The 14223-nt window shown below is 37.4% G+C and overlaps 1 protein-coding gene and 1 long non-coding RNA gene across 6 annotated transcripts in view; both read left to right on the top strand.

Moving 5' to 3' along the window:
* LOC149610233 (uncharacterized) overlaps positions 1–14223 on the top strand; it is a 366116-nt gene that overhangs the window by 30581 nt on the left and 321312 nt on the right. The gene's annotated exons all lie outside the window — the stretch shown is intronic.
* On the top strand, positions 9066–10577 carry LOC149610240 (uncharacterized). Its single transcript, XR_016376497.1, has 3 exons — positions 9066–9738; positions 9828–9933; positions 10267–10577. It is a non-coding gene; the product is annotated as an uncharacterized LOC149610240 (long non-coding RNA).

The raw sequence follows: 14223 nt of genomic DNA, 5'->3' as shown, positions 1-14223 counted from the left end.
AAAAAGTATTGAGTGTAGCTGGAAGAGAGAGGCGTTGGGATTTGAAATCCCAATCTTTTTCCTGTATCTCTAAAAACCCCTGAGTTATTTAAGATTAGCAGGATTCGAAAACACTCCGGTTTTATTTCTAAAAAACCCAGCCCACCGGGTTTTATTGAGTTTTTTTGCTATTCCTGGATTTTTATTTAGCATTTACGTAAGTTGTAGTAATTGCCATTCAAAAATCACTGCTTAATAATAAAAAACCTTAAAGGGAGGGTGAATTGGAAAATCAAGTGATTTTTTATCGATTCTTCTACAAATTATAAGACCAGTCTGCATTGTGAAACATTCAGGAAATACTTCCGAATGATTTTAAAATTCAAATTTGGTTCAGATTTTAAGGATAATTTTAAACAAGGACTGCCGACCAATCGCGTAACGCCCTGCATTTTTGTTGACAAAATTCTCGTGGCACGTTCCGTGTTGAATGAAATTTATCACGAGATTTGATAAAATTAGGCGCGCGACGTGACAATTGTGGCGCGAGACACGGAGCGTGCCACGAGAATTTTGTTAACAAAAAGGCAGGGCGTTACGCGATTGGTCAGAGGTCCTTGTTTAAAATTATCCTTAAAATCTGAACCTAATTTGAATTTTAAAATCATTCGGAAGTGTTTCCTGAATGTTTCACTATGCAGACTGGTCTTAAAATTGGTAGAGGAATCGATTAAAAATCACTTGATTTTCTACTTCACCCTCCCTTTAAATGATACGTTTCAAGGTGAAACGATAAATATCTTAAATTTATCTTCAAAAATAAATTATTTTAGAATTTAAATTCGTCGAAATTGAAGATTTTAGGTATGGAGTTTATTAAGTGGGTTTTTTATGATCGGTAAAACCCTTGGGGTTTTCTAGGGCTTTTTTGTATTCTAACTCTAAAGATTGATAACTTCTTTCCTATCCAATGGTACTAAATACCACAGGTTAAGTTTGTTAAACGTGGGCTGGAAAGCCTTCCTACATTTCCGTATTCCGAAAACCACTCAAATCTCCTGTAAATTTCATATTACAATATACAGAGTGGAACAGATTTTGAGTACAAATGACTAGTGAATTCAGTCAGATCCGTCATTCTTATTTCTTCCCTTAAACACAGCGTAATACTCTGTGACTGAATGAAATTTATCATACTGATTATTTTTATACCAACATTTTAAAAATAGTTTAATGAAACTTTAAATGTAATATGTGTTTTATCAGGGATAGATTTAATTTTGGAAGTAGGAATGGAGAACAGAGTTATCTGGGCGCGCGTCAAAGTAACGGACCCCCTTCCACGGGACGGAGGGGTATGAAAGAAGAGGCGGGGTCATAGCGACAAAGGTAAAAAGGAATTACGTATTTTCCGCCGTCCCCGTCAGCAACGTCATCCAAACGTAGTTTAAGTGAGCCAATAAGATAATTTAAACTTTTAATTACGTGTTGGAGGGAGGGGCTCTATACTGGGCTATGAGTCGGACTGAAGTCAATACTAACCGTTCTCCATTCCTACTTCTAAAATTAAATCTATCCGTGATTTTACCTAATATGATCAGCCTCGGCCAGGGTCAAAATTCTCCACTAATATTAATAATTCCGTACATTCTGAAATGATGACGTTTTTCTCAAGCTGTGATCGCGTTTAGCGACCTGTGACATAAGTTCCCAAAGGGAAATTGGTAAGGGTATGGGAGGGAGGGGTCTTAAATTCATTTTCACTAATGGGATCGACGGGACGTAGAGAGAAAGTACAAAAGATTCGTGCGTAGGGTAGGTACAGTCGCTTCCTCCGAATCCTCTCCGAGTTGTTCAACCTGACCACCCGTTGTTGAAGTAATTTTCTACCTAGCGCCGACCTATTTATAAAATAATGAACAATCCCAGCTCTACTCTTCAACCTTTTGAAAAGAGGTGAACCCTTTCTAAGAGCACCTCTTCTATCTCTCTCTCGCTCTCTCGAATTAGTTAAATGGAAAAGAGGAAGAAAGGTGACGGTTAAGGCTTAGGCAGCGCCCACGATGACTCTTTTTATTATCAGGAATGCATATAGTTAATAGGAATTATTGTATAACCATTTTATCAACGTATCTAGGCGGGCTTTCAAGGAAGAGCTAGAGACTAATCACATAAGTTCGTCACTGGTTACTGAGAGGTTGTCATGAAGTGACGAGGTGTCATAGATTCGAGGTAAAGCGACGCCTGGTGAGTCGCTGTCAAAGGCTTAGGACAGACTAAATGGGAAGATGGACTGCAAAACCGAGTGTAGTCAATTCTCGCTTGTCGTTCTCGAACTAGCTCGAACTGTAAGTCTCTAGCATTCCGAAGAATAGGAAGTGTCATACTTTTAAACATATCTTACAAACTTACGCTAATTATTACGTATGAGCCTCCAAAGTTTAGTGTAATGCTATTCCTATGGAAGGTATGTTTATGAAAATGTTGCTTAATTACTCGGCCCCTGTTTACTCGATCCTCAAGTTTTTAAGTATGGTTTAATTGGGGTAGGGGGAATAGGCCTATAATATACTCAAAGGACACCCACGTATCTCTAGTAGAACCAGAGTTCTGAGCCTCCAAAGTTTAATGTAATGCTATTACTATGGAGGGTATGTTTATGAAAATGTTGCTTAATTACTCGGCCCCTGTTTACTCGATCCTCAAGTTTTTAGTATGGTTGGATGGGGAGCAAATAGGGCTATAACATACTGAAAGGACATCCCCGTATCTCTAGTAAAACCATTTAAGTTGCGCCCGCGTCTGACCTCGCGTTTGTACCAACCAATGAAATCACTGTTCGAAAGGCGTTCGGTTTATGAGCAGTGACGGACTAGTACTTAGGCCGGCCCACAAAACCCGCGTAGTGAGTGGCACATTCATTCCTAATATCTGTATATATTCCTATTATTATATAAATGCTCTAAGAATAATCTTTAACCTTTTGAAAAGGTTACGCAGGGTCGCTGACGTATGACTCTTTTGAGACTGGTACTTATTTTAAGGGTGATTGTAATTATCTGAGCATTTTTATCGCAGAAGAAAAAGCGTCAATAGATAGTTTTTTTCGTCGTGAACTTATTTAAAAATTGAACCGTGGCCAGAGTTCAAGGTGCTTTATAATTACGTTTTTAATTGTACAATTTCTTGTGAAATTTCGACTTATGTAGAATTTTAGTTGGCTATGTGCCGTACTGAACCTTGCACACTCTCCTCCTTTGGGTAGGGGATTGTTAAGTGCTGCCGTCTAGCACCATTTTAAAATAGAAGCTATTTGTCATGAATTAGCTACGGTTTTTTAAGACAAAGGGTGCCTGTATTGTCGACGTTTTTGTACAGTACGATACTACCAGAGATAGGTTTAATTTTAGAAGTGAGAATGGAGAACGGTTAGTATTTACTTCAGTCCTACTCATAGCCCAGTATAGAGCCCCTCCCTCCAACACGTAACGAAAAGTTTAAATTATCTTATTGGCTCACTTAAACTACGTTTTGATGACTTTGCTGCCGGGGACGGAGGAAAATTCGTAATTCCTTTTTACCTCTGTCGCTATGACCCGCCTCTTCTTTCATACCCCTCCGTCCCGTAGAAGGGGGTCCGGGACTTTGACGCGCGCCCAGATTACTCTGTTCTCTATTCCTACTTCTAAAATTAAATCTATCCCTAGTACGATCCTAACAAATCGCCCACCGTGGATTTTGTAGATAGGAGTACAGGGGCTACGTCATAGGTATGGAGATTTTTACTCCGTCACACCTATCTCCTCCAAGTATAGGGAACTACATTTTTGTGCGCGCGTTTTCTGGTAAATTTCTTAAATTTGTTATTACCACGTAAATAGGAACAGTTAGATACTCCTTCAAGACTTAAGTTTCAAGTCTTATCTCAAATGAAATACTGAAGATTCCTGTTAGGGTTGTCGCGAGTAATTAGCGTATGCGTCATAAGGTAGAGGTGTAACTGGGCTAGTGATTTACGTTACCGGCAATTAACCCAATACCGCTGTAATTATACCTTGGTAATTAATCCTACAAAAATAAGAGTTGGGAGTGTGAAAATACCATACATTTTTAGCAAAGTACTTTTCCATTGGACAAAGCGTGAAAACCCTGTTTAGAGTTGTTATTGATTTTTTGCTTTTCACTTCATTGGCTTCTAATTTTCCACACCCATCTCTCGGACATTTTTTTATCATTTAACAATAATTTTTAACCGCAGTTTATCCACATTTATAAACTTCTTATCTATATTTAATTTAAATTCAAAAAATTAGATTACAAAAATTGGTAATAATTAAATTTTATTATTTATAATGTTCAATCAGAGATGGTGCATTTTCCTAGATCAAAGTCGATCGATTATATTTATTGATCGCCTTGAGGGAATGAGAAATGATTTAAACTGCTATCTCACAAACGTTAGGGAAACTACTAGGCCTAAAGTAAATCAATTTTATTATTGAGAATAGTTACTAATTTTATTATGATTTTTAACTGGACTTATGCCTCTTTCGTACTAGCCAGATTTTTGATCCAACTAAATGACGACTAAAACAAACGAATCATCGATCAATTTTTCACCCAAATTTAGTTCACTCAAGTGGAATGATCTAGTTGAGTAGGACTGAAATACATTGGGTTCTAAGGGAAATCAATTTTGAGTCGAAAATGTGTAACTTCTATGACATTTTGCTCTAAGGCCCACAGGAAACAAGTTATGATTAAGTGCGTTTTAGCGATGACCCCTAATTAAAATAGAAATCATTTGTCTTTCATTATCTTACTTATATTTAAGGGATCATCCGTAAAACACTGTCATCGGTTCTTGTAAACGGTGATTGTTAGGACAAAATGTCCTAGAAGTTAAATTTTCGACTAAAAATTTATTTCCCATAGAACCATTGCACTGTACGTCGATCCTACAATTAACATTGATAACTTTGACATTTAAGGTCACGAAGAAATATCGGAAGAGATGTGTAATTATGTCAAATATCTATAAGGAGAATTAAGTTATATATAGATAAATAAATAAATAACTTAGTGATAATTCAACTGGATTTACAGCGGCACTAGCTTAAAATAAACTCTACATAGTCCTAACTCCCTCCACCTATAAATCGGTGTTATCCGACTTTTTTTTTTTTTCCTTGTAAATCCAATAAGGCTTAAAAAACGCCCAACTGTGGTACCGAAAAACCCCGGTGGAAACGCGTTTCTAGCAATCCCGTTGATTGAACGATTAATTCAATTAACGTTTTATTGAGAATTTCTCTCTCCCTCCTCCTGGAAACCACCCCCCCTTCTTCACGTCCATGCAGCCCGAATGTCCATATTTGACTAGATCCTACCAAGAAGTGATATCTAATTTATTAGGGAGAAGGTTATAAATTGGCCACATTTCCAGCTTTATCTCTAGTCCAAACCCGTAGGTCCCGAGTTAATCCCCACCTCTAAATTACAACCAGCATCCCATTGGTTCTTGAAAACTCACGTCAGCGCGACGCGAATGACGAAAATTACGTATTTTCTGACTGAGGAAAGGCGAAATAGCCCCAGCCTCCTTTTAAGTCCCCCCTTGTATTTTTGAAAGGGGGACTGGGACTATGGTGCGAGAATACTTAGGCATCTTAAACCTTCTCCCTAGTAAACTAGATATCGCTTCTTGATCATACAGAAGAAAAAAACCCTCCACAGGACTTGAAAACCTCCTACAGCAACCAACCTTTACAGTTACCTACTGGGGGGAACCCCCCTCTTAGAAAAAAAATACAGAAAGAAAAACCTATTTATAATTAAATGGTGATGGTTTTCGAAGTCATTAAAACAAATGGACTTTTTTTTTCTAATCGTCGAAAGAGCCGGAGTGTCCATACACTGCGGGTTTTTTTTTCTTCCCTCAAACCCCCCATGCAGGAACCCAGGAAAAAGACAGTCGTTTTAGAAAATTAATGTTTCCTCTCTCAACCCCAATATGACATAAGTTTCTGGTATCATTTTTATCTCTTTTAGTTTCCCCCCTTTTTCATTCCCCCTCACCCAGGCGTGGGGTCACCCCGACCATGATTATTACGTAAAACCCAAGCTTGGTACTCATTCGCTCTTAACCCCAAGGATGTGAACTGTGCATGGTATTGTACGTGTATATTAAGTAATAGTTGATTAACTATAGTTGAAGTAAAATATTTAAGAGTCATTGTTATTAAATAATTTTTCTTTTTTAAAGTTTCGTCTTGACGTATCAGAAAGTTATGTATTTCACATGCTACTAGACTATCTCCAAGTTCATGAGAAATATCTATTTTAGATCTATAACGGCCATGAAATATCTATTTTAGATCTGTAACGGCCATGAAATATCTATTTTAGATCTGTAACGGCCATGAAATATCTATTTTAGATCAGTAACGGCCATGAAATATCTATTTTCAGATCTATAACGCCCGTGAAATATCTATTTTAGATCTATAACGCCCGTGAAATATCTATTTTAGATCTGTAACGCCCGTGAAATATCTATTTTAGATCTGTAACGCCCGTGAAATATCTATTTTAGATCTATAACGCCCGTGAAATATCTATTTTAGATCTGTAACGCCCGTGAAATATCTATTTTAGATCTGTAACGCCCGTGAAATATCTATTTTAGATCTATAACGCCCGTGAAATATCTATTTTAGATCTATAACGCCCGTGAAATATCTATTTTAGATCTATAACGCCCGTGAAATATCTATTTTAGATCTATAACGCCCGTGAAATATCTATTTTAGATCTATAACGCCCGTGAAATATCTATTTTCAGATCTATAACGCCCATGAAATATCTATTTTAGATCTGTAACGGCCATGAAATATCTATTTTAGATCTGTAACGGCCATGAAATATCTATTTTAGATCAGTAACGGCCATGAAATATCTATTTTCAGATCTATAACGCCCGTGAAATATCTATTTTAGATCTATAACGCCCGTGAAATATCTATTTTAGATCTATAACGCCCGTGAAATATCTATTTTAGATCTGTAACGCCCGTGAAATATCTATTTTAGATCTGTAACGCCCGTGAAATATCTATTTTAGATCTATAACGCCCGTGAAATATCTATTTTAGATCTGTAACGCCCGTGAAATATCTATTTTAGATCTGTAACGCCCGTGAAATATCTATTTTAGATCTATAACGCCCGTGAAATATCTATTTTAGATCTATAACGCCCGTGAAATATCTATTTTAGATCTATAACGCCCGTGAAATATCTATTTTAGATCTATAACGCCCGTGAAATATCTATTTTAGATCTATAACGCCCGTGAAATATCTATTTTCAGATCTATAACGCCCATGAAATATCTATTTTAGATCTATAACGCCCATGAAATATCTATTTTAGATCTATAACGCCCATCAAATATCTATTTCAGATCTATAACGCCCATCAAATATCTATTTCAGATCTATAACGCCCATCAAATATCTATTTCAGATCTATAACGCCCATCAAATATCTATTTCAGATCTATAACGCCCATCAAATATCTATTTCAGATCTATAACGCCCATCAAATATCTATTTCAGATCTATAACGCCCATCAAATATCTATTTCAGATCTATAACGCCCATCAAATATCTATTTCAGATCTATAACGCCCATCAAATATCTATTTCAGATCTATAACGCCCATCAAATATCTATTTCAGATCTATAACGCCCATCAAATATCTATTTCAGATCTGTAACGCCCATCAAATATCTATTTCAGATCTATAACGCCCATCAAATATCTATTTCAGATCTATAACGCCCATCAAATATCTATTTCAGATCTATAACGCCCATCAAATATCTATTTTAGATCTATAACGCTCATCAAATATCTATTTTAGATCTATAACGCCCATCAAATATCTATTTTAGATCTATAACGCTCATCAAATATCTATTTCAGATCTATAACGCCCATCAAATATCTATTTCAGATCTATAACGCCCATCAAATATCTATTTCAGCTCTATAACGCCCATCAAATATCTATTTCAGATCTATAACGCCCATCAAATATCTATTTTAGATCTATAACGCCCATCAAATATCTATTTTAGATCTATAACGCCCATCAAATATCTATTTCAGATCTATAACGCCCATCAAATATCTATTTCAGATCTATAACGCCCATCAAATATCTATTTCAGATCTATAACGCCCATCAAATATCTATTTCAGATCTGTAACGCCCATCAAATATCTATTTTAGATCTATAACGCTCATCAAATATCTATTTCAGATCTATAACGCCCATCAAATATCTATTTCAGATCTATAACGCCCATCAAATATCTATTTCAGCTCTATAACGCCCATCAAATATCTATTTCAGATCTATAACGCCCATCAAATATCTATTTTAGATCTATAACGCCCATCAAATATCTATTTTAGATCTATAACGCCCATCAAATATCTATTTTAGATCTATAACGCCCATCAAATATCTATTTTAGATCTATAACGCTCATCAAATATCTATTTTAGATCTATAACGCCCATCAAATATCTATTTTAGATCTATAACGCCCATCAAATATCTATTTTAGATCTATAACGCCCATCAAATATCTATTTTAGATCTATAACGCTCATCAAATATCTATTTTAGATCTATAACGCTCATCAAATATCTATTTTAGATCTATAACGCCCATCAAATATCTATTTCAGCTCTATAACGCCCATCAAATATCTATTTCAGATCTATAACGCCCATCAAATATCTATTTTAGATCTATAACGCCCATCAAATATCTATTTTAGATCTATAACGCCCATCAAATATCTATTTTAGATCTATAACGCCCATCAAATATCTATTTTAGATCTATAACGCTCATCAAATATCTATTTTAGATCTATAACGCCCATCAAATATCTATTTTAGATCTATAACGCCCATCAAATATCTATTTTAGATCTCCTAGCCTGTGAAAAATATATATTTTAGATCTCCTAGCCCGTGAAGAATATGTATATTAGACCTCCAATCCCGTGATCTATAATTGCTGAAAATATCTGCTTTAGCTTAATTTAATTTAATTAAAATCTAAAGTAACTTGGTATATAATTTCCTGGCATTTCGCTTTTATTTACATACAGGGTGTTTCTGAAAAGTCCATCACAAATTAAGGGGCGTGTTTATGGGACCAAACTGAGCGGAAAGTACCAAAGAACATGGGGTGTACAACATTTTGTTACGGAGATATGGCCTTCCAAACATTCGCCCCTAAAACAAGGAAATATCCAAAAATGAGGAGTAACACTTAAGACCGACTAACCAGCTTGTTTAAAATTACTAGACAATTTCAATAGCCTTTAATCGAACAATTGATTTCTACCTTTACTAATCAGAAGCGTATAAATGAGTAGAAGTATGCCTACGGTGGTAATGTAAAATTAATCCCAAGTGACATGATGTTTCAAGATCTTCCCAGCACCAAGTAAAATGGTTCTGATTGAAGGGACTTTTATTAGCACAGCGTAAACAACGTTATTTTCAGGAATTAGTCCAAATGTCCACGGGCGGCATTACAAAAACGAGGCAGTCTTTCGAATGATACTTGGATATGTTGGAAGATCCCTGGCTTGTTCCTGATGTCTCAAAACGTAACAAGCTACGCAAGTCTTCATCATCACGGACAACACTCTTGTACGTTAGGTATGACCTTGAGAAAACCTAAAAGGACATCTCGAATGTATTTGAAAAACCCATCTCCAATTAAGGGGCGTGTTGTTTGTTTCCAACAGAGTAAACTCGCCCAGAGAACAATTACAATGCAGAGCCACGTTTCGGCGTTAATGGCCCACAAAGGTGGTCCCAAACAAAAGAACAAACTTTAATTTGTTTCGTTCAGTAAGTATTTCATGTGTCATAGATAAAACGCCATGATTAATGCACAAAGAAAATGTATTTATTGACAAGTTTTCGGACCGCGATGCTGAAATGTGGTGGTGCACCATCGTGCATGAACCACATTCTGTTTGGGCTCTAGGAAATATTTCCTAGATCCCAGGTTAAACGGTGTGGCTTACTTGTAGTTCTTACGGGACGATTTACCAGAACTACTCGAAGACGTACCCTTAGGTTTGGTAAACAGAATGTGGTTCATGCACGATGGTGCACCACCACATTTCAGCATCGCGGTCCGAAATTATCTTAACGCGACCTTCCCTTTGCGGTGGTTAGGTCGAGGTGGACCTGTGGAGTGGCCTGCTCGATCACCCGATCTGAACCCTTGTGATTTCTTTCTTTGGGGCCACCTGAAAGACTTAGTTTATCAGACTGAAGTGCCCGATGTTGAAGAGCTACGTCGACGAATAATTCACGGCTGTCAAACAATTCGCGAAACTCCAGGCATTTTTCAACGTGTAAGGGAATCATTTGTAAGACGTGCTAATGTGTGCCTTAACGCGGGTGGTGAACACTTTGAACAATTTTTGTAACTAGTTGCAATTAAATGTTAAAACTTGTCAATAAATTCATTTTCTTCGTGCATTAATCATGGCGTTTTATCTATGACACATGAAACACTTACTGAACGAAACAAATTAAAGTTTGTTCTTGTTTTTGGGACCACCTTTGTGGGCCATTAACGCCGAAACCTGGCTCTGCATTGTAATTGTTCTCTGGGCGAGTTTACTCTGTTGGAAACAAACAACACGCCCCTTAATTGGAGATGTCTATCTTTTAGGTTTTCTCAAGGTCATACCTTACGTACAAGAGTGTTGTCCGTGATGATGAAGACTTGCGTAGCTTGTTACGTTTTGAGACATCAGGAACAAGCCAGGGATCTTCCAACATATCCAAGTATCATTCGAAAGACTGCCTCGTTTTTGTAATGCCGCCCGTGGACATTTGGACTAATTCCTGAAAATAACGTTGTTTACGCTGTGCTAATAAAAGTCCCTTCAATCAGAACCATTTTACTTGGTGCTGGGAAGATCTTGAAACATCATGTCACTTGGGATTAATTTTACATTACCACCGTAGGCATACTTCTACTCATTTATACGCTTCTGATTAGTAAAGGTAGAAATCAATTGTTCGATTAAAGGCTATTGAAATTGTCTAGTAATTTTAAACAAGCTGGTTAGTCGGTCTTAAGTGTTACTCCTCATTTTTGGATATTTCCTTGTTTTAGGGGCGAATGTTTGGAAGGCCATATCTCCGTAACAAAATGTTGTACACCCCATGTTCTTTGGTACTTTCCGCTCAGTTTGGTCCCATAAACACGCCCCTTAATTTGTGATGGACTTTTCAGAAACACCCTGTATATCCTCAGCTATTTGAATCACCGCAAAGGACGAACTTCTGATTACAAAAATCATAGTAGAAATAAATCACGTTTAATTTGCCGTATATCTCATCTCATCTAAGTCAACTAACGTTTCCCCGATTACACCTAGGAAAATTTTTGCCCAAAGCAATTTGCAAACTAATTATTTTACGGATTGCAAATTTCTAATATATTTTGATCAAAATGGATTTCTGGTCCGTTCAACCTCTCTCTCCCTCTCCTTCCTCTTTCCCCAGAAGGGAGAGTACAAAGTTAATAAGACTTGGTAGAGAGAAGAGAAGAAAAAAATCATCATTTTAGCTAACTCCCCCTCATTCGCCTGAATTCGAATAAGTGAGCCCGCAAAAAATTTTCTCATTTTCAAAAGCACTACGGTATGAGCTTAATTTCTCATTTTTTCACTCTTCTCTCCCACCCACCTTCCAATTCCTCCCGTCTTTTTGCATTGGCGCGGAAATGATCAAAACGTACCAGAAAAGAAGAGAGAGAACGTAAGGTTTCCTTCCCTAACTTCCGCACCCATGCATTCGCGCTCGACCTTCATTAGTTTGCATCATTAATGCAAATTGCGTTAAATTCCAATTGGTTCTTCTTCTTCTTCCATACATCCTCCCTCCTCTTCTGCCCCCAAAATATTATTGCTAAGCTCGCATTACAATGTTCAATTTCATTTCGAATTTACCGCCCTAGATTATGGGTTTTTTTAGGTTTTTAAAAATGTAGTTGATCGATATTAGGTTAGATGGCGTTACCGTCTTCAAAAGCGCGCGTTGATGGACTAAGGGTCTTGGAGGAAATTGATGAGATGGAGTGGTAATATCCATATTTTTAACGTAGCCTCTGTATCCCCCTCTACAACAACGAAGCTCAAACTCTCGCAGGATGCTAGGCGTTTTATGCCCCCCCCCGTGTCTTATAAATAGAAGTTAGTTCGTGAGAACTGCAGGCTTCTAATTTTAAAAAGGGCAACGTGGCAGAACTTAACATAGGTAAAGGCGCAAGGTACTCTGGGAAACTTCCTTTGCCGCGGATAGCCCCACCATCATCAACTCCATCTCGCCTATTTCCTCGAAGAATTTACGATACGGGTTCCACAACTAACTTGTATGGGGGCAATATTGTGGTTTTTACAATACTTTTAGTTAATTTCTAATTTGGATTAAATTAATGCGTGTGATTAATGGTTAAGATTAATCACTAATCCAAATTGTATGTTTTTATATTATTATTTTTTATCCTTTCAAATTATTGTCAAAGCTATTTGTTTACTTTTTTATAAATTTGGTTCATTTCCATATATATTTTTTAGACATAAGTAGCCTAAATAGATATTTAAAGACCGAACCCCTTTTCAACTTTACATCAAATCAAAGTTCATAATCTTACATTTATAATAACGAGTATCAAAATTAAATTAAATGAAACCAATCCTTCAGAAATTAATTAAATAATTAATCTAACAACAATGGGTCAGCCTGGCAATTAAATTAATCCCTTTAAAAGTGGATTTAGAGCAGCGGGCGATAAATGATCACAACAATGAAAGAAAGAAAGAAATAACTCCAAGGGATATGTCCTGTACCACCTTTAGTCCTTCACCACCACCACCACCACCCTGCACTGATGCAAATGTTTTAAATTTCCATCATGCTAATGAAAAAGACTGTTCAAGCAAGCGTTTTGCCTTAATACAATTTTTAACGAAGCAGAAATTAGAGGGGGGCTTTTCTCTTACTGTTTTCCCTAAATGAACACCTGATTATTAATAAGGACAGAGGAAGTGGTGTCCCCCCTCCTTTTTTTAGTAAAACATTCAGGAACTACTGCCAGGAATTCTAGGAAGGACATAAGTCAATCTCAATCTCGTATGATCAGTATATACGGTCCAACTTCCAAATCATCAACCGTTATTATTTTTATCAAACTATGGTGGTAGCTTAAGCTTTGGGAAGAGCACCGGAGAAACATCTCAGCCGGGAAGATTCGTGATTGAGAAGGGAACTCGCAAGCGCGCTTAAACACTAATCATACGGTGATTAGAAAAGCATTTTTCAAATGCTGGCCTCGTCCGACAGAAAATTGGATGTAAAACTAAGTTGCGTTGCCACTGTTAGGGTCCGTAAGCTAAGCGGGACCCAGAAAACCATAGCTTGTAGGTTCTAGGGTTCGGGTTCTAGCAGCGTTAAGGCTTGGTTAAAAAATGGAAATAAGAGTGTTAAAGGTGGGACGGGTATAAATAAAGCGGACGTTACGTTCTTGGGGTTCCTTGGCGGAAATGAATCCCGCCAACAGTTGGGATGCTAGGAACGCGCGAAAATTTTGGCGCGCCTTTTTGTTCTTAGGGGGAGATGAACCAGAGAGAGAGAGAAGGTGAAGGCGCTAATTTTGTAAGCGCGGTTCTCGCTAGCCTCCGAAAGGAGTGCATGCAGTTCGCAAACACTTCGGCCCTTTTCTAGCTGTAGCTCTCATTTTTTTCTACTTTAGTTTTGCCTCGATCCTCCTTTGATTACGGGCCCCCGTTTTCTGCATTATTAGTTCAGCGTTTTACACTGCAGTTCAAGCGGCGGTTGTACACATAACCCGCCTCAGCCCCCCCCCCACCCCATCTACGACGCCAAAACACCGTCCCATTTAATGCCGAAGAAAATGCTTATTAAATTATTCTTCGCGCTTCCTCGGCTCTGACTGCGCTTTAAAAACGAATTAGATCGCCATTTCGGTATTTGGCGAGTAAAAGGGGAAGCGCCCGCCCGCTCCTGTGTGTGTGTTTGGATGGGATGAGGAAGGGTCTTGGCATTTCCCAGGAAGGAATTTAGTTTGAATTAGGAAACCAACTTTTGTAAATT

The sequence above is a fragment of the Phalangium opilio genome, unplaced genomic scaffold (assembly GCF_054372755.1).
Source record: "Phalangium opilio isolate 3A_F unplaced genomic scaffold, DU_Popi_V2 ptg000329l_1, whole genome shotgun sequence".
In the NCBI taxonomy this organism is placed as follows: Eukaryota; Metazoa; Arthropoda; class Arachnida; order Opiliones; family Phalangiidae; genus Phalangium; species Phalangium opilio.
This window is presented reverse-complemented; position numbering and strand designations above follow the sequence as displayed.